Source organism: Zootermopsis nevadensis, unplaced genomic scaffold (assembly GCF_977971745.1).
Source record: "Zootermopsis nevadensis isolate Lab colony 2312 unplaced genomic scaffold, Znev_1.0 Znev_ptg000011l, whole genome shotgun sequence".
In the NCBI taxonomy this organism is placed as follows: domain Eukaryota; kingdom Metazoa; phylum Arthropoda; class Insecta; order Blattodea; family Termopsidae; genus Zootermopsis; species Zootermopsis nevadensis.
In genome coordinates this window covers 6,553,805-6,579,917 of record NW_028259143.1, presented here as the reverse complement: position 1 = coordinate 6,579,917, position 26,113 = coordinate 6,553,805, and the positions used below count along the sequence as shown (strand labels likewise).

Sequence of the window (26,113 nt, the reverse complement as noted above, 5' to 3'; positions counted from 1 at the left end):
ACAAACTCGCGTGCAAGATGGATTGCCGGTACCCAGGCGTTGATTTCCCTATTAAATATCTCCATGATTCATAGCTCCATAACGTGTTTGGTTCTGCAGCGTTGAGAAGCAAGACCTCTCAACGTCAGCTGAGTGGTTAATAATTGATACTCGAGGAGTCTGTATACGGCTTACAATTTAATCGTGGCGTGCGAGGGAAGGTTTCCGTTCACATGTAATTAAACCCGGGGTAACAACAAAATGATAAAGCTAGTTCTCGGTCGGTGATAGGGCAAACCAATGCCTTTGTGGAATCCTATTCGAAAAAATAACATTGACCAGCCGATTAACTTTTTCACTTCGCAGTATCATTGCCCATCGAAGGATTTCTCCACTAGCTAACTCTACGGAACAGAGCACTTAAGAAGCAGTCTCTCAGCTGGGCGAGAATCCCGCCACTGGACCCTATCCAGAGACAGTTAAATTGAGTCCATACTCCCTCACAGCGTGTCAAGACTCATTTTAATTTTTGTCTTCTTGCTACGCCGGTCTTCCAAGTTGTCTCTGCCGTTCAGGGTTTTTAAAATCAATTTTTTCATGTTTACTTATCCCTTGCATGCTACATACCACACCTATCCCACAGTCTTTGATTCAATCACACTAATATTTGGTGATTGGTACAAAGTATGAAGCTTATTAGAATGTAATTTTCTCCCTTCCCCCGTTACTCTTCAGTCTGTGAGAAAAACCAAATTTCACACTCATACAAAACAACAGAATTTTCTCATACAGGAACAAAATTAATGGATCAGACCACTCCAAGAAAACGAATTGCGCATAAGTGCCTATGAGTGATAATAAGATTCAATAACTACTTATTTTACGAAAACTTTTGTTGTAAGCGACAATTACTCCAAATACTGACGACATTAACAAAGCGTGCAATAACGTTTACAGGGTTCAACTGTCTCAGGATAGGATCCAACGGGGTACACTGTGAACACCGTTAATGAACCTTCAGGTACTATGAAAGGCGGGTAATTTCCCGTATAGGTCAACAACTGTCAGCTTCTCAAGAAAGATTCCGCTTCATGTAGTTATAGCGAGGCGGCCATGGAAATCGTCCATTGTACTATGACAGCTCACACTGCAGTAGGTTTATACTGGAACTTAAACTTTCTCTGGTTAAGTAGTTCCACATGGGCATACCGACAAACAAGCTGGGGGACGGATCACCTTCCAGTGAAATGCAGGAAAGTGTTAACGTATTGAGTTTCTTCTGACACGCCTTATGGTAATATTCTAAAACAAACCTACGTTAATTACGACAGAACTTTCTCTAGAGAAACGTACCTTATAACACAAATAATGTACCATAATAAAGCCTGAAGAAACAAGCCAAGCCTTGCTTCGTAAAGATCGTACAGCGGCGTATTTAGAGCACCAATTACCACTTAAAATACATTCTGAAAGCCGAGTCTTTTTACATGAAATCACAGCCTGGCCAAAGTAATTAAATTTGGTGACACATGAACGCATGAAGAAACTCCACGACCAGAGCTCAGATAAAATTAAATGATAAAAACACCGATAACGAACTGTGACCTAAGAGTTTAAAGACAGGACACGTTTTCATAAATCTTCTCTCTTGTAATCGTGGTTAATTGCTACGTTACGGGGAGACGCGCATCAGACCCAGCATTACCGTACTTTCTACTATTCTAGATGTTAATTTAGCAAATATATAACTGGAATAACCAAGTACTTAATCACTGCATCTGCCGTCTGGTTACGAACAGTTACTGCCAAGCTCATGTTTCATTTTTGTGCGAAGTGTGATATTTATTGGATCCACTTCCACTACAATATAACTAAGACATCACGGCCTCGTTAATAAAATCTGATTCGCAATGAAATTATGGCTACACAGAGCCCTTATTCCACTCACATCTTTGTTTCCTGGACTGACACGTGATCTTATTACGTCACTCAGTGGCCCTGAATTTTATTACTATATTCGTAATAAGCTGTTTGTTTGCTCACTACATCACGATACATCCATGCAAATACAATAATGAAAAATGAAAGCAAGGCAATACAAGAGCAAACAGTTTAGACAAGACATTTCCAATTCAGTAACACTAAACAAAGTTCTGTCTGCAATATAATTTTACGTAGATCTAATCCTCTTCCTAACTTAAAAAGTCCGTCTAAACAAACGTTTCCAGAGACCTCAACTGGAATCCATTATTGCATTCGCCAACTGCAAATGACTACTATTTTAATTAAAATTATACAAACCTCATAATGAATTGAACAAAATAAAAAAAAAACTTGTACGACTGGAGTGTCGTATATCGTTTCATCACACGCTGCCCAGGAACTCAAAATGTAAACGCAAAAATTAATTACGCTCTTAAATAAAGCGGCCTTTAAATTAAACAAAAATCATAACAATTCTATAGCAGTTACTGTAAACCTACTATACCGAGTCTTAACGAAATCGGAGTTTGTGTGTTGTTAGTTGCGACACAACGGCGTACATGCGATGTGAAACTACTATATTATTTTCGAAAGGTACAAATGGGTTCCTAGAGCCTTTCCCATACACACAATTATCTATGGTGCTATAATCACCTGTGTCATTAGCTGTTATGCAAGAAGCTAGTGTTAAACATGTCTCTTTTAGTTCAATTAACTGGTCCCCTGAGGGAAGAGCAGTCTCTGATACAGGTTCTTCTGCTTTACGATTTTTCCAATGTACCTGTGATCGCCCAGAGCTCAATAATTAAAGCTTGTATGTTATGTTGAAGTATATTTGTATAAGGACCCGTTAATTAATGACAATCGCTTTCCATACACCTGTAATGCCGATCGTATCAGGGCCCGATAATAAGCCACCGTTTTACGGTCATCGGACGTCAAACACAATCTCGGTCTCTCTACTGACATACACAAACATCATGCATACCAATACCGTACAACACAAAGCCTACATTTCACGTCAGCCTGTTACCCTGTTTCTTATCTGTAGGTTCAAAACAATTAAACCAAAATTGTCACAGCTACTTCCCTTCGCTTATAGCATGAAGGAAAGTATTTCTTAGCTAGTAAAAACATTCTCATATTCATGAAACCAGAAAGGTCACTACAGTGTTCACAACTGTCAGCCAATGAACCCTATTCTGGGCCATCTGAATCAAGTCCACAAACTCAAATCCTGATCCTTTAAGACTAATTCTAATATTATCCCTTTACCCATAAATAGGTATTCGAACTTTCCATCTTCATATTTTTTAAGAACAGTACACATCTCTGAAGTTATTTCAATGCCAGGTTGTCGCCATGAAGAGGATGTGTGTAGAAATCCCGTTACTTATGGATATAACAGTAGGTTCATTTACCGTTATGTTAGGCACCAAATAAACACAACCTGAGATAGACGTCGAATAGGGTGTTTCAACAAAAAATAACTTAAATCCTATGCCTATCTGCCAACAGTTTTCAGTGGTACAGCATTTCCGCACAATATAGTTGAATTCGGTTTGATTCGCGTGGAGAAATGTATAAAAGAACGATACGAAGGAAAGAAAAGAAAGCAGAATAAATAAAGGAAGAAAGAAAGATAGAAAGAACTGGAACGTGTTGGGTTACTTGAGCATAATCGGACGTGTGCTGCCTGTAAATTCTAGAACTGTATCTTCTAGAACTCACTTCTGCATCGAAATTGCGCACGCAAATTCTCATTCATGACTGTAATAGTGAGGGTAGTCAGAATCTGTCTTTTAGTTTAAACGTCTTTCGAAATCGTAACTACCTTCTGAATACAAATAAAGACTAATAGTCACTAAAGTGTAATTTTCGGTAATTAAGCACAGACATTCCAAAAAAAAAAATCAATCTTGGAGGTCATGTACAGCCATCTCCATCTGCTGCTGACATTATGAATTTGTGGAGCCATATTTCACAGCCTATACTGCTCATGGTATCAACTTCACATCCTCGCCAATTATAATATGTGCAACAACTAACACATAAAGAACATTAATTAAACTTTGGAAGGCGAATCTCGCCTAAATAACATTTAAGAATTCAGTCCGTCGGGGAAAAAAACAATACTTCACCATTTAAATTATTAACTTGTTAATACTGTTTAAGGACATAACTGTTGTTCACAGTGAGAATCACACGAAACACATGAAGTCACTGGTTGTTGAAGCAGGGCCTATAACAAAGTCATTTTATATCAAGGCTATATAAAAGTAGCTAAGGTAAACGAAGAGGCAAATTATATTAATTTTTCACGAAAAAACTTTTCAATATATACAAATGAGTATATTCATGCAGTAAATGTTCCCGTGATCTGACGTACATTGATAATACGAGAAAATCCCGACGTCAGAACATAGGTCTGGTAATTACACTCGTCTTTTTCTAACGCTCAGGTAGTAAGATTAAGAATGAACTGTGGATCTGTGAAGCTGCAATGTACATCTCTGCCATTTGGAGAGAGACATTCTAGGGCTCTTGACTGGGTGCACTCCCGAGTTGATGTCTGTCTTGAGAGCCTGTGGGCTCAACCAAGCCAAGTCCTGCAATAAAGTTGTGTTTACTGAACGTAAATTAAAAGCTCGTGAGTGAGCGGCCGACCGCGCATTTGGCCTCACAAACCAGTGCGGTGTGGTGTCGTGTGGTGTTTGTACGCGATGGTATGCGTGTCCTTTTAACCGACATCTCGCTGTCACAGGTTGTGATTATTGCTGTCAGCCATTTTATATCGGTTCCAAACACACCGTCTTTCGTCATGTGTGAAAAGCAGAGTTGGCGTAACAAAACTGCAAACGTGCAATCAAACAAGATGGCGAGCGAGCGAGTGACAATGCGTCTCCATTACAAAGATCAATTGGTTAATGCTGTTTAAACCTTTCAATCCCAATGGTAAATATATACCCCACCTGCTTCAACAATCAATTACTCTTCATTTTGTATTTAGGGGTTTCGGTTGTGCCCCACTCTAACAGGGATTATAAACAGCATTAAGAAACTGATCTCTGTAATGGTGAAGCAGTGTTTTCTTTGCGGTACGGGCTGAATTCTTAAACATTATTCTGGCGAGCTTCGACTTAAAGGTGAAAGGAAACATCTCTGAGAATGTTATGAAAATCATGCAAATTTCACGGTGGTATATTTTGTTACCATTGCGATTTGAAATATTAACTAACTCCACAAAGCACATTCCTTTCGTGAAGTTACCTGTCGCTTACGTAGTCAAGGTTCATTACTGTGTTCCTAAGAGCCCGTCACTTGTCTAATCTTAAAATGAATCCAGTCCACATTTTCGCATTCCATTTCCTCAGAATTCAATTTAAAACTATATTCCCATCTATGTTACGTGAACCGAGTAAAATTTGGTATGCATATCCCAAACGTCCCAGGGATTTTACGGTCACATATGATTATTATTCCGCACTATAACGCTAGGCCAACATTGTGAATCACAGTCGTGAAGTTTAATTTAAGAGAAAACACTCCACAATAGGAGGAAAACGTAAAAAAGCCTTCTTCGGCGCCGACATCCTACGTCGTTTAAGATGCTGAATATCTTATTAGTTGCTATTATTAAAAACCCTAAGTAATGCTACATATCTTGGCGTGTTTCAAGTGAAGAAACACTTGATATCTCACACACGGTCAACTGTAAAGCGCGCTGAAATTTACGCTAAACCTTGAACAGGTACTGGAAACGTCATACGGCTGTCAGCACTGCTTGACCTTAGTTTGTATGTCAACAACCCCGGGTCACGGGTTGCCTGTACATGGCAAACGCCTGTGTGTGTGCCGTCCTTGGTCCATTGCTCCAAAATTAGTTGTGGGGGCATGAGAAAATGATGCATAGAAACGCACAGACAGAGACCTCGGCCATGGTGGGCAGGGAATACAGTTTTATTGTTTCCAGTTCACATTTATCCCATGCATATTAAGTAACTTACTCTTCCCGTGCAAAACTTCACATCATTATTTGGGTTTCAGTGTTATTGTAATGTCCAGGGCTACCTCAGCGTAATCGAATGGGTTGATTTGTCTTATGTAATGCTTAATTCTATGCCAGCGCGCGTAGTACTTCAAGAAAGTGAAGATTTCACGAAGCCACATTTAAAATTACATCCTTCACGGTGATTACTTACTATATTATATCACAATTATTACAGCCAACATCGTCACTTTCATCACTGTCACGATGTTTGCTTACAACCATGTCACCTTGGCGCCGATATTCCTAAATAGCCTATATAGCGTTAAATTATAGATGTTTATGAAGTATAAAGCAAGTGGGAGGAGGGCAGTCGTGGTCTAATTTAAGGTACTATCCCGGAATTCTCCTGGAGGGGCGGAAAAAAAACACGAAAAATGATAACCGATCTCCGGACGTAGATTTAAACCCGGAAACTCTCCAATACACAACCAATCGGCCGCTGCAAATTATACGTATCATTCACCGTGGAAAGACACAAGCTAAAACAATAATTTTATCCCCCATTCTGAATTCGAACACAAATACGTACTTTTAAATGACCTTGGCATGAAGGTCGTTGACATTCCTAAGAAAAAACAACGGCGTCTGCTGTTGGTATGGTCTGTTCAGGATGTGTATGGAGCAGGCATCAGCAAACATTGCCCACAGAGAGATACGGTATCATATCAGTTTCCTATTGGTCGAGTGCCGGGGAAGAAACTTTGAGAGCGGTTCACGCCAGTACATCCCGAACACAGCGGTCATATGGCATGTATAAGTTTTCATTGTTTTTCCGTAACCAGACGTGTATTTGCTCTGTGTATATTAGCCAAGTGTAGTCTCTCTCTAGGAGAATCATAGCCGGTGTGATGTGTCAAGCTGGGAACGACAATACAACTGAGCAAACAACCTACCCCCACTGACCAAACGCACACAGCAAATACAGCTCGCATTTCCCTAATTACTTGTTAATATCTAGCCCTGAAGATAGAAGCGGTGTGTATATACACACACACACGCATCGTTGAATATCACAGGAAAAATATTATCACTAAACCCAATATCTGAACCGGGACTTGAACCTAGGGCAGCTCTGGAGGTTTGTAACATTGGCTCTTGTACTCTCCCAGCCGAAACAAACAACTTTGTTTTTGCTTTCATTAAGTTCGGTTTAGTTCATGTTAGCTCTGTTTAGTTCGGTGCAGGTCGGTTTAGTTACATTTAATTCAGTTTAGTTCCAAAGAGTTCCGTTTATATCAAGTTAGTTCAGAAGACGTTAGGTTGGGAAAGGTTAGGTCAGGTTTTGTTGCGTTAGGATAGGTTGGGTTTGGATTAGGCGAGGTTGGGAAAGGTTAGGTCAAATTAGGTTGAGATGTGTCAGGTCATGTTAGGTTAGATTTGGTTACGTTATGTATGATTTGTGGTTTTCACAGCGGTGAGTATGAAGATTTCTGTCTTCTGGGTTGTTGCGCTGTGTAGTCTGGTCGATGTTGGGAAAGGTTAGACCAGGTTAGGTTGAGATGTGTCAGTTTAGATTTGGTTAGTTTGGTTAGGTTGGGTTGGATTAGGTGATTTGGGTTAGGTTAGAATACGTTACAATACGTTAAGTATGATTGTGGTTTTGTTTGGATAGTCTCTGTTAGACTGGACTAGGTTCTGTTTGGTTCTGTTATATTAGCTGTGGTTTGTGTCCTACAGGTTATTTTGTTTTACGTTACATTAATTTAGTTTCGGTTTGGTTGGTTTACTTTGGATTAGTTTAGTTCGTGGCGTAGTAGCATAGTGGCGTGAGCTTATCAATAAACAATTTCACACTGTGACAAACAACGAACATTTTCCCTAATATGAAATTTGAGTAACGATATGTCACGATGATTATATTGACCTATGATGCGCATTTAGCATAATAAACCTTTGAACTGTGATCAAATACCCTTCTCCATACGAGAACGAATATTGCAAATGGGGTTTGCGCACGGATACTGAGTAAACCCGGTGGTTACAATCTTAGTCTGACAAAGAAGTTTATAAAATACTTCTGGCGATTTTAGAAGCAATTTAAAGGAATTTGTGTTCTCATGCCTGGAATAAACATCTCAGTGTATTAATATAATATTATTTTGGTTTTACATTTTTTCTCCAAGTATAGATGCATTAAAAAAATCACCTTTTTCAAAACTATAATTTCCCTCTACACATACGTAATTGTTTTTTCATGTACACGAAAATTACATAATTTACCATTTACTATGAAAGCAATTGTGAACATCGCCTTTCATGAAATTACCTGGTACAGACATCCTCTAAATATGTACGCTTCAAGGTCTTTATCGCAAATCACCGATATTTCACAGTCCAGTGTTGATTAAGTAATCCTACAGTTACTAGACCGCTATTCCCTCAATTAAGCAGAGTTACGATGATGTGAAACTGGCTACCGTATTCCACACTCAATACCACATCATTTAGTGCTGACAGTCGCTTCAGCTACGGCACTGAAAGAACTTCAATTAGCGTGGAGATTAGCACACATTGCTCCTGGGTTTCAGGCTGCAATATCCGGTCGTAGAGCTTCTTAAACTCAGAATAATGGGGTGTATTTGTATAGAAAATGTCGCATTGTAGGAATACCGTCTGCCGAACTGAAATTTTGTAATATATGCGAATAACTTAACGTATAATTCAAAACGTTAAAGTACCGTGGTACCCAGAAGGAAGTCTACCACCGATATTCTATATCTCTTGTTTATTCCCCCGTGGAGTCTATTTATGGGTTCCGTATGAGTCTCATAACAAACAACGATTTCTCTAAACATTAACCAACTGACCTTTGTATTGGAGACAAACATTCCATGAGACAGATGGAGGGCATGCTAACAAATTATCTGAAATAGTAGTGAATATAAAGTTCATTACCAATTGTTCCACCAGGATTTCTGGACACCTTGAACGTATGTACTTATTATTTATTTATTACAATTATTGGTGCAAATTAAAGCACACACAGTATAAAGCAGACTCGAAGGACAGATAAAAGAAAACGAGACGCTTCCCGACAAGCGATGTTTCACTCGGAAACCACGACGGAAGAGAACAGTTTGAGAACGCCCACAAAAGACCACGCTCCGAGTACAGCACGCAATAAACAGCAGAAAGCGGGAGAGGAAATGGACTTTCATATGATCTTATATGACTATAGAATTCAGTGGTTACGTCGCCGGCCAATATTCAGTGTAAACACCCAATAACAAATTTATGAGAAATTTGTTCACTAGTTATTGAGATAAAAGGAGATGCAGACAAACGGACAGAAATGCGTCTACTGAGCGCAAAGAACGCATTATCATGCCATGCCACGTTGCGACAGTTTCTGTGTTCGAACCTTACAAATTCCCCCATATTTTCTTCTATTCGTTGGCGTTTATCTGTTTTATACCTTTCTCTCCTTCCTCGTTTCTCTTCTCACATTCACTCCATATCTATAGGGTCAGCTACGGTTGAAACGAAGACCGTATGAAGTAGTGACAATGTGTAGGATGTTAATGGAACACATCTGCGTGTCCGAAGGATGAACAGGGCCAGGAAATGGATTCTCGACACGAGCTACAAATCAGGAGCACATCATGCTGTTACCAACACCAGGGTTTCACAAAGTTCGCCGAAATTCCGCCATCGATTTCCTTACAATCGGCCCATCGTGTCTAATAAACAGAATATCATATGTATATATCATAATGTTATATTAAGTGTGCGAACATTTTATTCGATACATTGAATGTTACCAAGATACTCTGATATACTTCGTTTCATATTTGCAGCAAAATTGGCAGGCCTGATTGGGGACGCTGTCTTCCTTGAGAACCGAACTGTCCGTCTGCTTGTCGAGGAATTTCACTTTTAACAACAGTAAGATTCATTACCACGTTCACAAGAACCCGGCACTTGAATTCAGCCCACATCCTGCCACCTTATTTCCTTAAAATGCATTCTAATATTATCCTGTCATCTACGACCATGTCTTCCAAGTGGTTTCTTTATTTCAGGTTTTCCGAACAAACATTTGCACGAACTTTACTCTCTTCCGTTCGTGCTACATGCCTCGCCCTTCCCATCCACCTTGGTGTGATCATAATGATGATATTCAGAGAAGACTACAAATTATGAAAATCTTTATTATGCAGTTTTCTCCAGCCTCCTGTCACTTGCTTGCTCTCCGCCCAAATATTCTCCTCAGGACACGAGTTGGCTACCACACTGCCAAAAATGGGGCAGTTCTCGAAATCGGTCTTCTCAGAAGTAACGCCGTGTGGACTTTCAGGTAGATACCAACGTTTCGGAGAAACATCTTCACTGCCCTGACAACCTCAAATCTCATATTCGGACTGATGCGCACGAACAGGAATTAAAAGTCAAAGTTATTCCACACAAACAAGAAAAAGAAAAATTAATTTAAATCACAACCAGCCACGATTCAACCCCACAGAACTTAGCGTATACGTTTCAGAATATAGTGGAGACGCCAAATTCTTACCACTCTCAAGTCGACGCCGACGTCTGTTAAAATCCCGGCAGTGAACAAATACATAATGAAGGTGAGCTACTATATTGAATTCCTCCAGTTTCTAACATAAATCACACCCGGAGCGTGAAAATAAGAAACAAGAAACATCGTCCTCATCCCAAGATAATTTTATGGCATTGCTAAATCAAGAAGACCATAGTTCCTTTCCAGTCAGCACCAAGATGTGCTTCAGTAACGACAGTATGAAGAATTACACGGTCTCCGAGCATGAACAATGCCGACCAAGACGTTGGGTTTCATTGGATCTACTTCCTACACACACCCATCCTGTAAAATTTCCTCATCCACGCCTAAAGGATGCAGATAATATGATTCATGTCTATTCGAGGGAATACACGCTCAAGGAAAAACAAACGAGGCTGTCCAAATGTCAACGACATAATCTGCATCGTTATAATACGAAATGAGCTGATAACAATTCCAAATCCACTACTAAGACACTTGACAACGTCGTTGAGATCAAGACACAGGCTCAAAGTACATCAAATACTGAGAGTCCAGCAGAGCTCTATCCATACAGAACTACTGCAAGACACACTTAAAAGAATATGAACTCCGGGTACTCTGCTTAGCTTTGGATCTGATAGTACAGCAGAGGTGTAAGGCCTAAAATTGTATTAATCTTGAAACCAGAACACACATCAGCGTACAATAAAAAGTGGAATGGATTTTCCTATACGTTCAACGCCTGTCAGAAATAGGCAATACTAGAATTCTAGTAAATACGTCGTATAAAACCAGTACCTAATCACTGGACTGTCAAATGTATCCATAAGAAAATCAAAACGGCCAGGAGAAGTACAAGATATTGAAAGAAGTGGCATGCCGCGATGGAAAGTGTACTACTCAAAGAAGCAGTGAGCCTTAAACATTTAAACAGTCAAATTTAACAAGAAGTGATTGATATTAACTGCAGTTCAGTTTTATTGAAAATGTCTAACAGGATTATCCCAACTGTTCTCAGAATAATACAGCACTGAGTAAATAATGTCTTCAGTAACTTTATGTCAGTACTTAGGATCTTACTCCTGAGGCCATCCCCAGCCAGAAAATTCAAACGAACAACGTCCAATTCTCAAAAGTATTCCTTTAGGGCTGTTAAATAAAATGTGAAGGTTCTGTGTACTATGTAGGTCTTTATTATTGATACAACTTACTATTACAGGATAAAGATACCTCTGTGAGTTTGGTCCTCTGGGACAAAGTCGCAAATGCGGTGCTTAGCAAACAAGACACAAGAGCTGATTCAGAAACGCGTGGTAAGAAAATCTTGAGCCCTACCGTGCCACAGACGAGGTCGAAACACCACGAAAACGGAACAAATTCCCCCCCCCCCCCACGTCGCCGCACTTCAGTCCCACTAATCCCTATTGTGCGACCGACACAAGACAACGGAAATGCAATGTCGTATCGAGTTCGGTTCGATTTCTCCCAACTTCCCGACAAAAATCACTGATGCGGGGTGAAGAAGGAAAACTTAGTGCCTAGGACTGCATTACGGAAGTAGCGAAAACACTCGGCACAACGCGCCTGATGAATGCCGAGGCATCGTTTTACTCCAACAACACTGAATAATTTTCAATTTTGTGACACCGCAATAACGACACGGTATTCGAACTCTGGAACAGTAGGATCTTGCGTTAGAATAGCGCTCAGAGAATAGAAATTACGTTCGCGAATTTGCGCTGCTCTGTGTAGGAAGAGGCCTTGCGAGCATTCGATCGATGAAGAGGGGCACTAATTAATGATAACTGCAGAAATTAATCGTTCCAGAAGCAGGCACTGGTTAACACTTTAAAATAATTTGAATATGCTAGGCTGCTCTTCATTATCAGACATCTCAGTATCAGTCTTGCAACAAAATACGAAATACATTCAAGTAAAGACAACAGAAGATATAATTCCTGTTTGACTAAGCGCCACGCCATGGATACATATGGGTGTGTAAGGCACAGTTCCACGCATTTCTAACTTGAGGTAAATGGACAGTTTCATACTGTGCCCGTTCTACCCTAGGATAAAGAGCCCACAGTATCTACAGCAGAGGAGGATATATCTTCCTCAGATCCGGTCTGAAAGTGGTATCCCTGCCGAGAATCGAACAAAGGTTTTCCTGCCCGTAACCAGTCACTCTATCGATTGAATTGTCCCGATTACAGTATAAACAGCTTATAAATGTTCAATTAAAATAATAAGTAAGAATGTTTGACTACAACAAGGAAAAACGTTATATTCCATAAGTGAAGTACACTGAGATCCCTCTGCAACAGTTCACAGCACATTCAATGCTTATTTGTATGGTCTTTTCAAAATGACCGCAAACGTGAATTCACTGACTTGTCTACTTCAGAATTCGACATGAGAGACATGCTGTATTTATTATAATACTTTTTAATATACAAATATTTTTCCAGATGAAAAATGATAATGCACTGACAAGTGTTGTAATCATTCTTTGTTGTTGTGATTTTTATTCGAAAACGTCTTCTGATTTCCATTTCACTGTCAAACACGGTCCGTGATTCCACCTTTCGCGACTGATCTTCTGTAGTTTGTTGCAAACCATGGGCTCGTTTTCTAAATAGATCTACTACAGCGTGCAGACTGTGTACCTAGGAGTCAACGGCCAACCTGCACAAAGAACTGCTACAGCGATCAATCCTACGATACAATATGCATGACTATATTGTATTCATCGCATAGGTAGACCTATGTCAATTCAAATCAGCTATGAATAGAACACATTCCGTAATTTGCATACAACGCCGTGGGGAATTGACGGTTATCATTTGCTGGAAAAAGTACTATAGTGCAATGTAGTTCGACATTAATTGCCCAACTGTGATTACGCGCAGGATATCCGCATATAACAGTTCATGGAATTTCATTTTGACATAACTGTGAACTTAAATTATTTTAGAATTACATCGCCAGGCTAGCTCAATAAATTTATGCAGAAACAATACACTATGAATAAGAAGTAAGAATAAATGGCAAAATGCATATGCTATTTAATTAATTTAGCTGCAAAGTTTAAAGATTTCTAATGACGGCAATACTTTGTCCATCGTCTGCTATCAATCTCGGAATCACAACGTTTCGAAGTGGATTCTATTTCAGTCTTCAGATGGCCGGGTAACAAGATATTCCTAACCTGAAGATGAATGTGTTCTCGGATGTTGCACCGCGTAGTCTGGTACGAGTTTTCCGACGTTTCAGAGGTGCATACTGCGTCCATTATCAGGGCGATGATAAAGACTTTAATCAGTAAAACAACTTTACAACATTTCAATATACGCTTATGTATAACATCTGTAATACAGACAGTGGCAAAATACGACGTTTAAGACTGAATTTAATTAGTTGATAAGTGTACTTAAAATTTTTCTAAACCAATAAAATGATTCGATATCGATAGAATCACCTCCGATATTAATATGGTATTTCGTATCGTTTTACACCCTACCTAGTATACTTTATAACGAGCCTCCTACATCGTCTGACACCTTGGCGCATAACCAACTTCAAAAACTTCAAATTAATTCAATGGCAACATATTTTAATTCTAAGTATTTCAATCGCGCTATGCATGTGGTATGAGCAAAATCATGTAACAGTAGCTTCATATCGGTGGTTAGTCATTCAGTCGGTCAAAAACTAACTGTACACGTTATACCTCAAACTGAAACAATAAACATCAATTGGCAACCACAACGCTATTTTACGAATCATATATACAAAACACGAGACAGCAGGCGTTGAAATGTCACGTCGCTACAAATTTCCGCGCTGTCTGGCCCGAAAATAAGAGAAAAAGTTCGTAAAATTAAATTAGCGGTAGTTTCTAGCGAATGAGATTATATTTCGATCACAGACCTCACAGAAGTCCAGCAGTGAGTATAATCACACACTCATTAACTGCGTGAATTTTGTACAGTTTCTAGTCATAATTGTACGTTATATACAACATAAATGCAAATTACACAGCTTCAATGTGTATATGTAGAGACAGAAACTTGTAAATTCAGAGAAAAAATAATGTCGGAGTCAAAAAAGCTGTTCGTTTATCCCAGTTTCACGTCATGTCATACGAAGTTAAAAGAGCATGGAGGCTGATTTTAGAAGCGCTGCATATTTACCAAAGTCCCGCTACCCTCACATTAAATTCGCTCCAAATAAATTTTGAAACAGACTCTTATATTAAAACCACAAAATGACAGGTCTATCTTTGGATCATACTGACCAGTCATGACTGCAGACACGAAACATAGGCGTGCCACGCTCTAGAGAGTTTGTGCCTCCGGTAAAAAAAATAACTTTCGACAAAATTGATCGATTTTCATTAAGAATTTAAATACCAACAGCAACTACACGCATATAACTTGCTTCAGCGTTCAGTAATGCCGCATTTTGTATATGGGATTTATTTATACGTATGTTTCGTATTATTCTGAGAGTAAACAGCGACCATTTCCTCAGCATGTTAGCCGTCATATAACACAGCCGTAATGTCACATCAACACAGATCTCGTAGTGTATTGATTTATACTGACATTTAGACAAAGTTAACCATGTGATCTTTGTAATGGAGAAGTGTTGTGTTTCTTTGCGGTACGCATTGAATTTTTAGGTACTATTTAGACAAACGTCTTTAGATTGGAAGTGAATCTACCCCAGTACTTTACAACGGCCGTGCATCAGTTCTGTGTAAGAAGCGTTAAATTATAAAACAGGCTACAGTAAGCAAAGTTCTCCCCAGAGCTTAATTAAGTACGACATAATGAAAACACGTGGTGAAGTGGAGGTGGAGTTCACGTACACAGACGTTACTGGTAAGCTTCATGCAAGTACAACATTTTATGTTATAAAACCAACGTTTGCTTTACTGTCCACATTAAAAGTACTAAATATTAGGCCTTGGTAGAAACGGTTGCAAAATGTGGGCAGAGTAACCGCGTAACTGCGTATTTATGTGAATATAAGTAACTTATCATCATCACAATGGAGGTACATATTTATTTCCATAGACGGTATCCCTGTCCGCCTTTAGCGAATCTAAAATACGACATAAGTACAGATTTTGGAGTGTACAATCATTCCACTCTGTCAGGTCTGGAGAGAGACTGCAGTTAATTAAGCAGAATCGGGCGGACATTTGGCCTTCCGAGGTCGTTTTTAAATTGCAAAATTAATTCACTTACGGGAAAGAAAATAGTTTTTATGAAGCTTCTAACTGAACGATGCTTGTACCGGTTGGCTATAAACCCGAAGCCATTAAATGTTATTAACAGAGATTCATAGTTCATGACTCCTTTAACTTAATTTTATTTTGTTCATAGCCAAAGACAATACAAGTCGTTTCCTGACTATGTTCTCGAAAAGCTGCCTACATACGGTATTAGCATCGTCTGCTGCTGCTTCAGAACACTGCACCTTTAAACACAATATCGCAAGAGACCATAATTGGCTTTGCTGTTGTCATACGACTAATAGCAAAGTATGTAAGCCTACTGTTATATGCCCAGGAGCGTTTAACCGGGACATGTAGCACGCATGAGATATGAGAAATGCATACAAAACTTTAATCAGATAACGTAAAAGGATACTTGGAAGGTCTAAGCATACATGAATGACAACATTAAAATTAACAGGGAGCGAGGGTACAGATTGGATTCGCCTGGCTCAATATATGGTTCTATGGAGTACTCTTTTGAACTCGAAATTAAAAATCGAGTGCGACAAAAGAAGGTAAATTTATAGACAAGCTGAAAGACTACAAAATTATCAAGGACCATGCTCCACGGTGTTAGTTAAATAAAATATACAGAATACACATCACAACGATCTTATGGATGTAGTGTCATCTATAAAAGCCAGAGAGAGTAGAATCACAGGCACTGTGAATCCTTTTGTATCTCTCAAGACGATTTATTTCCAGATTTTCAAGTCCAAACATAACAATTCAATCTATTTTAAGGGCCTCAAGGTTTTCCAGGTCACCAGACACCCTGAAATTACAGACGCACAAAGAGAGTACGTGTCCGCTATTTAGGTCTTTACAAAATAAAAATAAATTAAAAAATCCCTGAGAGCGGAATGGAAACAAAGCCGATTCTGACACGCGCACTGTAGACGGAAAATTGCATGCACGTAATATCCAAAGAAAAGCTATTCCTGGGTATGAACCTCACATTCCCATAAGAATACAATGGTAAATATTACAGCATGCATTACGCAACTGCAAGATTGCATCTTACAGGCACACACCTGTTCAGATCCCACAATCAGTCTCAAGTAAATTTTCGCAAACAGGTGCTCAGGGCGCCTCACACACGCGATAGCCTATGATTCAAACTTCCTCCTGTGTACTGACTGCAGCTCCGGTTGATACAGTCATTGAAGGCTACTGCAGAGTTTTTTCCATAATCCAGGAAGAGTTTATAGTGTCGTCCGTGTTTCCGGCCCTCGTCCAATAACTTGTGAACCAACTGACAGATTTACATAAAACTCGGTATAACCAGAACTTTTTTAAGTCGGCAGATGCCAGCCGATTTATATTGTTATCCCAGAGTGTTAAAAGAAAATATTCTTGTCTACTGACTAACATCAGACATAAAGTGTTTCATCACTGCATTACGACTTTATTTGTTTTAAATGATGTTTCCTAATTCTATGCTTTTGAAATACTTTCGTCGGTTATGTTTTCCTGACTACAGGATAACGTGTTAAAATATGCAACGAAGCAAATTAAATAATCTATATTTAGGGCAAAAAAAGACCACTGAATGATAGAAAGTATGAAGATAAGAACAAATCAGACAACAAAAGGCAAAAAATTACGTGACAAGACATAAGAGCCTGGTGTTACTTCCTTGAGGATAATGAATTCGGAGTAGCTCCGTACCTAGACGTGGTAGTACGAAAATAAAAATAAAACAGACGAATGAGAGAGGGGAGGAGGAGGAATGACACAGGGAAGTGCGTGGATGAATAAATCATTAATTAGTGAGGGCCTTGCTAAATTAAGAAATATTGCGGAAAAACGTAACGTAGATTACTTCTCTACCGCTCACCTCTGCCAGGTTGTGCAGGTTTCCTGCCATGTGATCACATTTATCCTTAATCTAAACCATTTTTTGACTTAAAACATATCTGACGCAATATAACACGGCCCACTGACAGCTTCGTTACATAAACCAAACAAAGCTACCCTCTCACCTAAAAGACAAATAAGAGAAAACGTATTATGGATGAATGTGGCTTTGAAGAAGGGAGAGAAAATATTTAACTGGGTGTATTTAAAGCATAAAACAGAAGTGTCATAATGCAGACAAAAGAGACAAAGGAGGCAGATAAGAATTAATTAAAGACGGCTGTTAGACCAATAATTCTGAACAAGGGGTAGGCATACGTGAGTCCTCGTCAGGAGGGTAGGCTACGTGGAATACATTTCATACATCAAACAGGGAACAAATAATTACAAAGGTTGTATGAGATTATCTTGTCACTTTTATACTACAGTATCACTTACGGTTTGAGATAACAATGGAAACTGAAAAAATGAAAGCTAAGTGATGATGAATCACTATGAGATAAAAAGGCAAAGAATCCAAGATAACATCTTGTCTAAAACTGGAATGTATGGAGATTTATCGCCATGTTCCACATACGCCTTCATGGCGTCGTGTACGGTCGGCTTTCGGGGATAAACGGCGTTGATTGTTGAAGGTCTTCCAACGTTTCGGCAAACACTGCAGTTACCATCTTCAGCAGTGGTGCGTTATCCAATGAGGAGTGACCTCGTGGTTCAGGAAAAGAGATGATGAATAAAAGTTGAGACCGGCCATGAGTACAGCATGAAATTTACATTACTGTAACTTAACGTTTCAAAAACACTGACTTCCCGCAACGAATTCTATCCAGACCCAAAGAAACAGTCCTACAAACTTTGAGATACAAGCTAAATCAGTAAAGTTCTATATGCTTCACGCATGTGAATACAGCATGCTAAAAAAACAAATATCGCGCTTTTCGTGATAAATGCTGTTATGCAAGTAAGCGAAAGTGTCAGCAGGTTTGGCCGTGCCATAATAATGAAGTATATTCGGAAAACACTGACGTACCATAACTCTGAAAGAGAGAAATAAATTCTCGTTCAGGTCACTTACTGGACTGTATAGTGAGAGACTTACGCAGAAACGAAAGGAACGCAAGGTTGCCCAGCAAGCCGTCATGCAAGGTGGCCTATATTAACAAACTGTTGGCTAATGCACGTCGAGGGATACGACGACACGAACAGCAGGTTCAATGTCCGACCGCATCACAAAGGCAAATACCTTTTCAGGCGAGTACCCTGTCTTACACCCAGTGACGCTCATATTATCAGCGAGAGAAGAGAAATCTATACTCGGACCAGTTATCTGTCGAAATCGTTAACAGGGTACTCGTCTTCACATTCGTACACCGCCAAGTACTAGCAGCGCTTGGGATTCTAATAACCCTAACTTCGGTTAAAAGCTGACAGTTACTCAACTGGTCAAGAAATTCCCTGATTCTATTGATCGTGCTCATAAAAGTACACAGCCGAACAACATCCTAAGCCAGATGAATAACGTACACAGCTTCATGTTTCCATAATATTCGTTTTAATATTATCCTCCTGCCCATGCCTTGAGATATTTCGAACAAAAATTTGCGCCATGTGCGCTACATGTCCCGCCCATCATACCATCCTTAACGTCCTAACAGCATTTGGTAAAGTGGAGAGTCCACTTGGATGGAATACGAAGTTTGTGGGAGGATATCAAGATGGATCTTGGAAAAAACAGTTTTCAAGGAAGGGACGTGGAATGAACTGTTGAACCATCGGGTCCTGCTACTACTGTGATCTTTGACGCCACTTGGACCCTTCTCCTTCTTATATCTTTGTAAGTGGGGAAACACCCAAAAACAGGGGGAAGCTTATCAGATAGAGCAGTAAGGCACAGCTATTGAAAACTTCACACCAGGGGTTCTAAACTGGCGGTCTGACGATAAATTTTCTGTGGGCCTTCGCAACTTTCGTAACACTGTGTCACTCTGTATGATGACAAACAGTTACCTGACATCAAAAATCACGTATCCATAACCCTTTAAAGCACAGTGGCGTACCAAACGCTTTTTTTATCATTCACCAACTACGCACTTTGTCCACAGAGTGTATTCATGGGTTTCGTATGATTCCCAAAGCATACATCAATCATTTCGTTTAACAACACTAGCCAACTCATCCTAGCAACAGAGATGCACTGTACTCTCTTTGATGAAAAAACTAAACTGAAAAACTGAACTTCGCGCTTCAAAGGGTTAATTACGTCAGTGTAGTGTAATAATTACAGATGTGAGCAACTGCAGAACTTAATGAAGAACGTTAAATGAAAAAAACTACAGCGCTTCTCACCGAATTCACGAGAATTCCAGTAACAGAAATTACACGTCATACTGAAGGGTTACCGAAGCAAAAGGAGTGTCAGTATCTCAATAATGATTTCCTCCGTTACAGATCTTGATTAATACATAACCGGTCTGAAATAGGCCTAACCTAGTAGCACTTTAACAAACTGTCATTGCGTTTCAATAAATCGTCGTCATTTATATATGCCTGCGCCCGGTAAATGTGGCCCCAGGCCTCGAAAAGGTTGAGAACCCCTGCGTTCAAATAACGAGAAACCTCGGCAGGTTGGTTGTTACGCACGTAGATCAGACACGGGCAGCCAACGTTTTTAAGCTTCTTTCTAGTTTAAACCGCAGAAAGGCCTGCTAAACAGACCACGCGAATACATCGTGCCCAGATGCAAGATTAATATGAATGTAAAAGAGAAAATACCTCATACGTCGAGTATCAAATTAATGTGTTGGGTGGGAAATGAAATATTAGCTTATACATTCCTTTTCACTCGCTGACAATTACATCCCTTTCCATTATATTTAATAACTCGCACATAGTAGAATGACTACCGTTCAATTTAACATCTCAACCCATTATACACCACAATCCAATTAGTTTAAAACGGCTCCACGTTACTGATCACACTGTTTAAGCATATTAAATAAACCAGCTCAATTGTTTTATACGCACACTGGACCTTTATATGATTCGTAGAGAATATACAACCTCATTTCCTTTGCTTATTCTAAATGCTAAAATATCGTAAAAAAGTGCACAGCGTACTATACTTAACAGCAGCGTTCGACAGAAGAAAGCTAATGACATGCTAGCATGTTTTTCAAATGACACAGAAGAAACGAACGTGTAAATAATGTGTAAAAGTAAGTGATATTCTGTAAACCCTAACTCCGGATATGCCTTATTTTAGAAAATAGATAGAAAGAGGTGAAAATGGCTGCTGAAACACGAGTTTAAGCTTCAGTTCACACCAAGCAGGTGAGACAACAGACATAGTTGTTTGTGATTTACATAAACCAGCTACCTCCCAGCATCCTCACTTCGGCCCTGATGATAAAGCCAGGGACACAGTCGCGGACACAAGCAGACCAACGTGCTGAGTAGTTGGGCCTCGTATTGATCAGATCAAGGATGCTGAGATGGGAAGGCATGTAGTACGCATGAGAAAGATGAGAAATTCACAAAGATTTTTAGTTGGAAACCCCAAAGCAACTCTCTACGACAATAAAACTTTTCTTCAAGAAATAAGGTGTAAGAATGTAGATTGGATTAACCAGGCTCATGATAGAGGTCAATGATGGGCTAATGTGACGTCAATAAACTTTCGAGCTCCATATTAGGAGGGGAAATTTCTTGACCAGGTTAGCATCTGTTAATTTATCAAACAGGTCCACATTCCGCGGTGTTAGTTATTAATTCTTTTTCTTTAGACTTGTAACGAATGTGTACTCACAAACAAACACAGCGGACCTCAAATGTTATTCATGCAGGTCCCTATACTGTAAAACCTATCGACTGTAAATGTTCTCAGTGCGTCCTTTTCTTCAGACTGTCCTTCGGCAGTGCATTCTTCACAGATTACAGAACACACTTAAGTAACATAAGTCAAAATCAGAATCGTTTAGTAAGTTCTGCCCTTCTCTGCTCTCTGTGATAACACAGTAACAGTGCGTTGCACATAGTCTTAGGACCTTGGAATATACATAAACAATTCCAACACGTTAGATATCTAGCACTGCTTCGACTCGTTTCGAAGTTTAATTAATGCCCAATTGAATAAAAGAGAAGCCGGGACCATAGCTCCCAGGATTCAAACAAACCGAGAGAAACCACGAGCCTTGGGCTTCAACCGCGTCCTGAAATATTAGCAGATTAGGTACAGTGCCGAGAGAAGCAGTTAATACTCCGGCTGTCTGTTGGGCCGTCTGAAAGTAAAAAGTAAAGCAACAAATCGGAATGAAACCCACCAACGCCCAACAAAGCAACAGAATGCGTCCAAGGAAGATAAACAACTAGACAAAAATGCTATTAAAACTTCATAGACGTCGTCATAACCCGCGGCTCCAAAAGACAAACATTTATGAGCTTATGACTGAGCGGAATAATTTACAGACACTTGATAACTCATGTCCAGGAAAATACATTTGAAACTGTCGACTGTAGTCTTTAGGGTTGGGACGCCTCGTAGTCATGTAGGTGGAGAAACACTCATTGAGGTTTGCTTAGCTAAATAACAGACGTTATCGCCAGAATCATCGTCTTATCACACGAAGACACGCGGGACATCATTGAAACCGGGTCAATGTGGAAAGATGTAAACAATTTTGTTATTTAAAGGTTTTGTAATTATCTAGAATGTTCAGCTGTCCGAGAAAAAAAGTCTGAACTCTTGACAAGTTTAATTTTTTAGTTAAGTTGTATATTTAATTTTTCACTCACTGTTATTTTCAATAAACATCATATTATAAGAAAATACAGGCCTACTTTCGTAGGCAAATAAATCATATTAGATTGCTATTTCATGAGTCGTTTCAAAACACTGGCAATTATTCCACTCACAGTTTCTGCAGGGCAAACCCGAGCACAAGACCGAACAGTCTGAAGACAAATTTCTGCAAACCGCAGGCCAGAAACCAAACAACAAACAACCAACGAAAACTCACATTCCAAGAGTATCTCCATTATAAACCCCAGTTAAAACAGATTTTCAAAATAATGCACAATTTCGATTTTTCAGATTAAGTTCTGGTTCTTGATTAAGAATAATATTACCTCCAATATATTTCTGACAATGAGTGTTTCAAAACGTAATAATTTATGTTCATGCCCCACCTGCATTTTGTATTTATGTGTCTCGTATGATCCTCAGTGTAAACACTACTAACCAGTTAATCGTTGTAATGGTGGTGTGTTGTTTTATTTAAGGAACGGATTGAATTAAACTAAATTCTTAAATATTATTTAGCCGAGCTTCGGCTTCAGAAGGTTGAATTTCGATAGGTGCTCCTGTCTCTTGTCGTGGATGGTCAGATGCAATTATACTTACTAAAATTAAACGCGCCCTAAAAAAACAACTGTCACTCCACAGTGACTTTCACAAATTATTCCAGTTTTGTCAGAACTTCGCCTCACCTCGCATACGAGTGTGGCTGCCGGACGCTAGATTAGGCACAGATCTACGCGAAGAAAGAGCACAGACTATGAAATGGAAAGAAACTTGCACGAAAGAAATGAAAACTACAAAGAAAAAGTAGGCCCACAAAAAGGAGATTTCCATTTAGTGTGGTATGAGTCGATATAGGTAAAGTGGCAGTCTCAGACACACTTTCTTCTGACAGATTCCAACAAACTCCTACTTTCTACTTGTCGAATCCATAATCTGTTACAAGCAGTAGTGATGAAAAAAAATACTGCTCAGATGGAATCCACTGAAACCGTTCCATTTCCTGATGAAACCTTCAACACCGACATTATGTAGGGACTACACATCGTGATAAAAAATATTTAAAAAGACATCTAAAAAAATGTAGCGGAGAATGAGTTTCAGTATTTTAACCAAGTACACAACTGTCAGGCGCCTGTGTACAGGACAAAGTGACCACGAAGCAGTAGACATATTGTGGTTGTTGTTGTTATTATTATTATTATTATTATTATTATAAATTAATTGAATTGAATTGAATTATTAAAATCTAACCATGGAGAGTATTCCTTCTGCAGAAACCAATAGTCGTTGGGTTAGTCAGGAAGTTTCACGATTTTTACGTTCACAAGAGTCCGCCACACGAATCGAGTCAACGCCTCCAACCTATTTCATTAAGATACGTTTTAATATTAAACTCCCATCTACCCCTAGGATTTCCAAATGGTCCCTTCCCATCTGGCTACCAGACCAAAATTTTGTATTCATTTCTCTTGCGTGATGCATGTCCTGCTTGATTTAATCACCCTAGCGTTTTTAGAAGACAATAGTTTCACACCATGCGAGTTTAAAAGTGTATTCCAATGGGACATATACCTTTGTAAATCCATTCTTTGCAATTCTGCATACCTCATTAGACGTGATGTCCATTTGTTTCAGATACATATCTTCTGTTGCAAAGCTAATAACGCTACGTGTACCCTCCTAACTTAAAAAGTTCACTAAATAACATTGGTACTGACATAATATTACATTTATATTTAGCCTGGCGACATAAAAATCACATCACTAAACCTTAAAGGCATCTTCAAAGAATACCCCAAAAGTCTACACTAGACTATATTCACTTCACACTATTATCCCAGTCAAAAACCAACTCCTTGGGATTCAGTTATAATTAAGTAGAAGTCGATTTCTTATTTTCACCAGGAAGTATTTTTAAAGCAGCTGTCAATGCAGCTCCTAACAGAATTAAATCCTCCTTTTAAAGGTTCGCTCTCAAAGGCTCCCGCTTTATGATCTCTGATAAAACAAAGAGAGTCTGAGAGCTCCACTGCTGTGCATTTACATAGCCTACGAAATTCATCAGCTGCGTCGTTCCCTCTCATAAACACAAGACGAGGCTGAATCACTCAATCAGAAAATGTTCCTCCACAGATTCTTAAAAGAGTGAGGAAGGTGGAAACAGTAACAGTATCACAAGTACCTCTTCGCTGAGTTTAGTAGATTTTCTTTCAGTTTCCTCTCCTGAAGAAACGGAGCCTCAACCCCTTTCCAGTCCATGACCAAGCTTCAGCTACCAGAACTCGAGGTTCCGCAGGATTCAGTGCACCTGCAATGGAATGCCATTACAATATACACAAAATTAAGTGTGGACAAAGAACCTGTCTTTACCTAACACCACATTACATTTACGCTCTGTATTCTGGCGAGGCATGAACTGGATTACTTAGCTCTCCCTACTTATAAACCTACTGTTAGACCAAACTCATTTGCCTACTAGTACGTTCTCCGATTTTCTTTATAATTTTTGTGTTTTAGACCAATGAATATGAGTAAAAGCAAAGCTGCCCCGCCATACGCCATGGAGGCGCTTGTGGGGAGAGCAAGTATACCTCAAACTCATTCTTGACCTCGGCCCTAGATCGGGGTGAGTGGTCAACGTCACGGCCCGGCCGCGTTTTACCTCAGGTACCCATAGAATTAAGAGGCTGGGTGGGTTCCAGAGCCGATATAGACACAAATGCTGGAAGAAAAGAAGTATTTCACTTCAGGCAATAATACAAAATGCCGCTCAGCTGTGTTGAAAATTACAAGATTACATAGAACAAAGCACGAAGTTGTTGCGTTTTTTCGCTGCATCTCTTGAAATACGTGTGAACTTCTAATCTTTCCCTACAGGCAAACAAGGTTCGCCTTCCGACGTGTAAGATAATAGGCACACGTAACAAATGCTGTCATCTGAAAGCTGCTTTGGTTCACTATGAAGCGTCACAAAACAAAGCCAATAATAAATGTCATAGTTCACTTTAGCGATATTCCAAACAGACTCTAGACCTAAACAAACCGAACTCTGAAGATAAAAATGTCGCTACGTGGGCAAAACATTCCGGACATTCACGTGGAGAAGACACGTGCCCCGCCGAGATTAAAACCGGGTTCCTTTCAAACACTAAATGATCATGACAACCAACTGATTCTCTATGGATCTTTAAAACACAGTTCTCTCCTATCCATGCACCGTATTTCCGAAAGGTTTCAGCAGATCGTTTTTACGATGATCAGACGACTTTCCTAATTTCAGCTGAACTGAGACACTGAGTTACGGGTGTACGAGTCTATTGGTCTGCAAGTTTCGTACGTACTCCGGCAGCGTCTGTCATTAAACATTGACGCAGCGTTTAAAGAAAAGTTACCGTGATACGCCCTAAGTTGTCTTTTTTTATTCACGTCTATTTAAGAACGCTGTTAGCAGCTCAGCCTATATCGCGTCGAACGATAAGCCCTATTGAATGAGTGCGAAAGAACATGGAAGATAACGCTCGTTGATTATTAAAAGTACAAAACTTGATTTAGGCCATTCCAATTCACACAGTCAAAAATTAATAACCACTTGGAGAAATTATAGTAACCATTACACAGTATAGTATATGAGGTGCGATCGGAAAGTTT

General features: G+C 39.4%; 1 protein-coding gene across 1 annotated transcript in view; it reads right to left on the bottom strand.

Annotated features, from left to right (window-relative positions):
* Positions 1 to 24,773, bottom strand: part of LOC110828084 (uncharacterized) — a 232,730-nt gene extending 207,957 nt beyond the window's left edge. The window contains exon 1 of the mRNA XM_022060405.2: positions 24,648 to 24,773. The gene's annotated coding sequence lies outside the window, so the exon portion shown is untranslated. The remainder of the gene's footprint in view (positions 1 to 24,647) is intronic.
* Between the last annotated feature and the right edge of the window lie 1,340 nt (positions 24,774 to 26,113).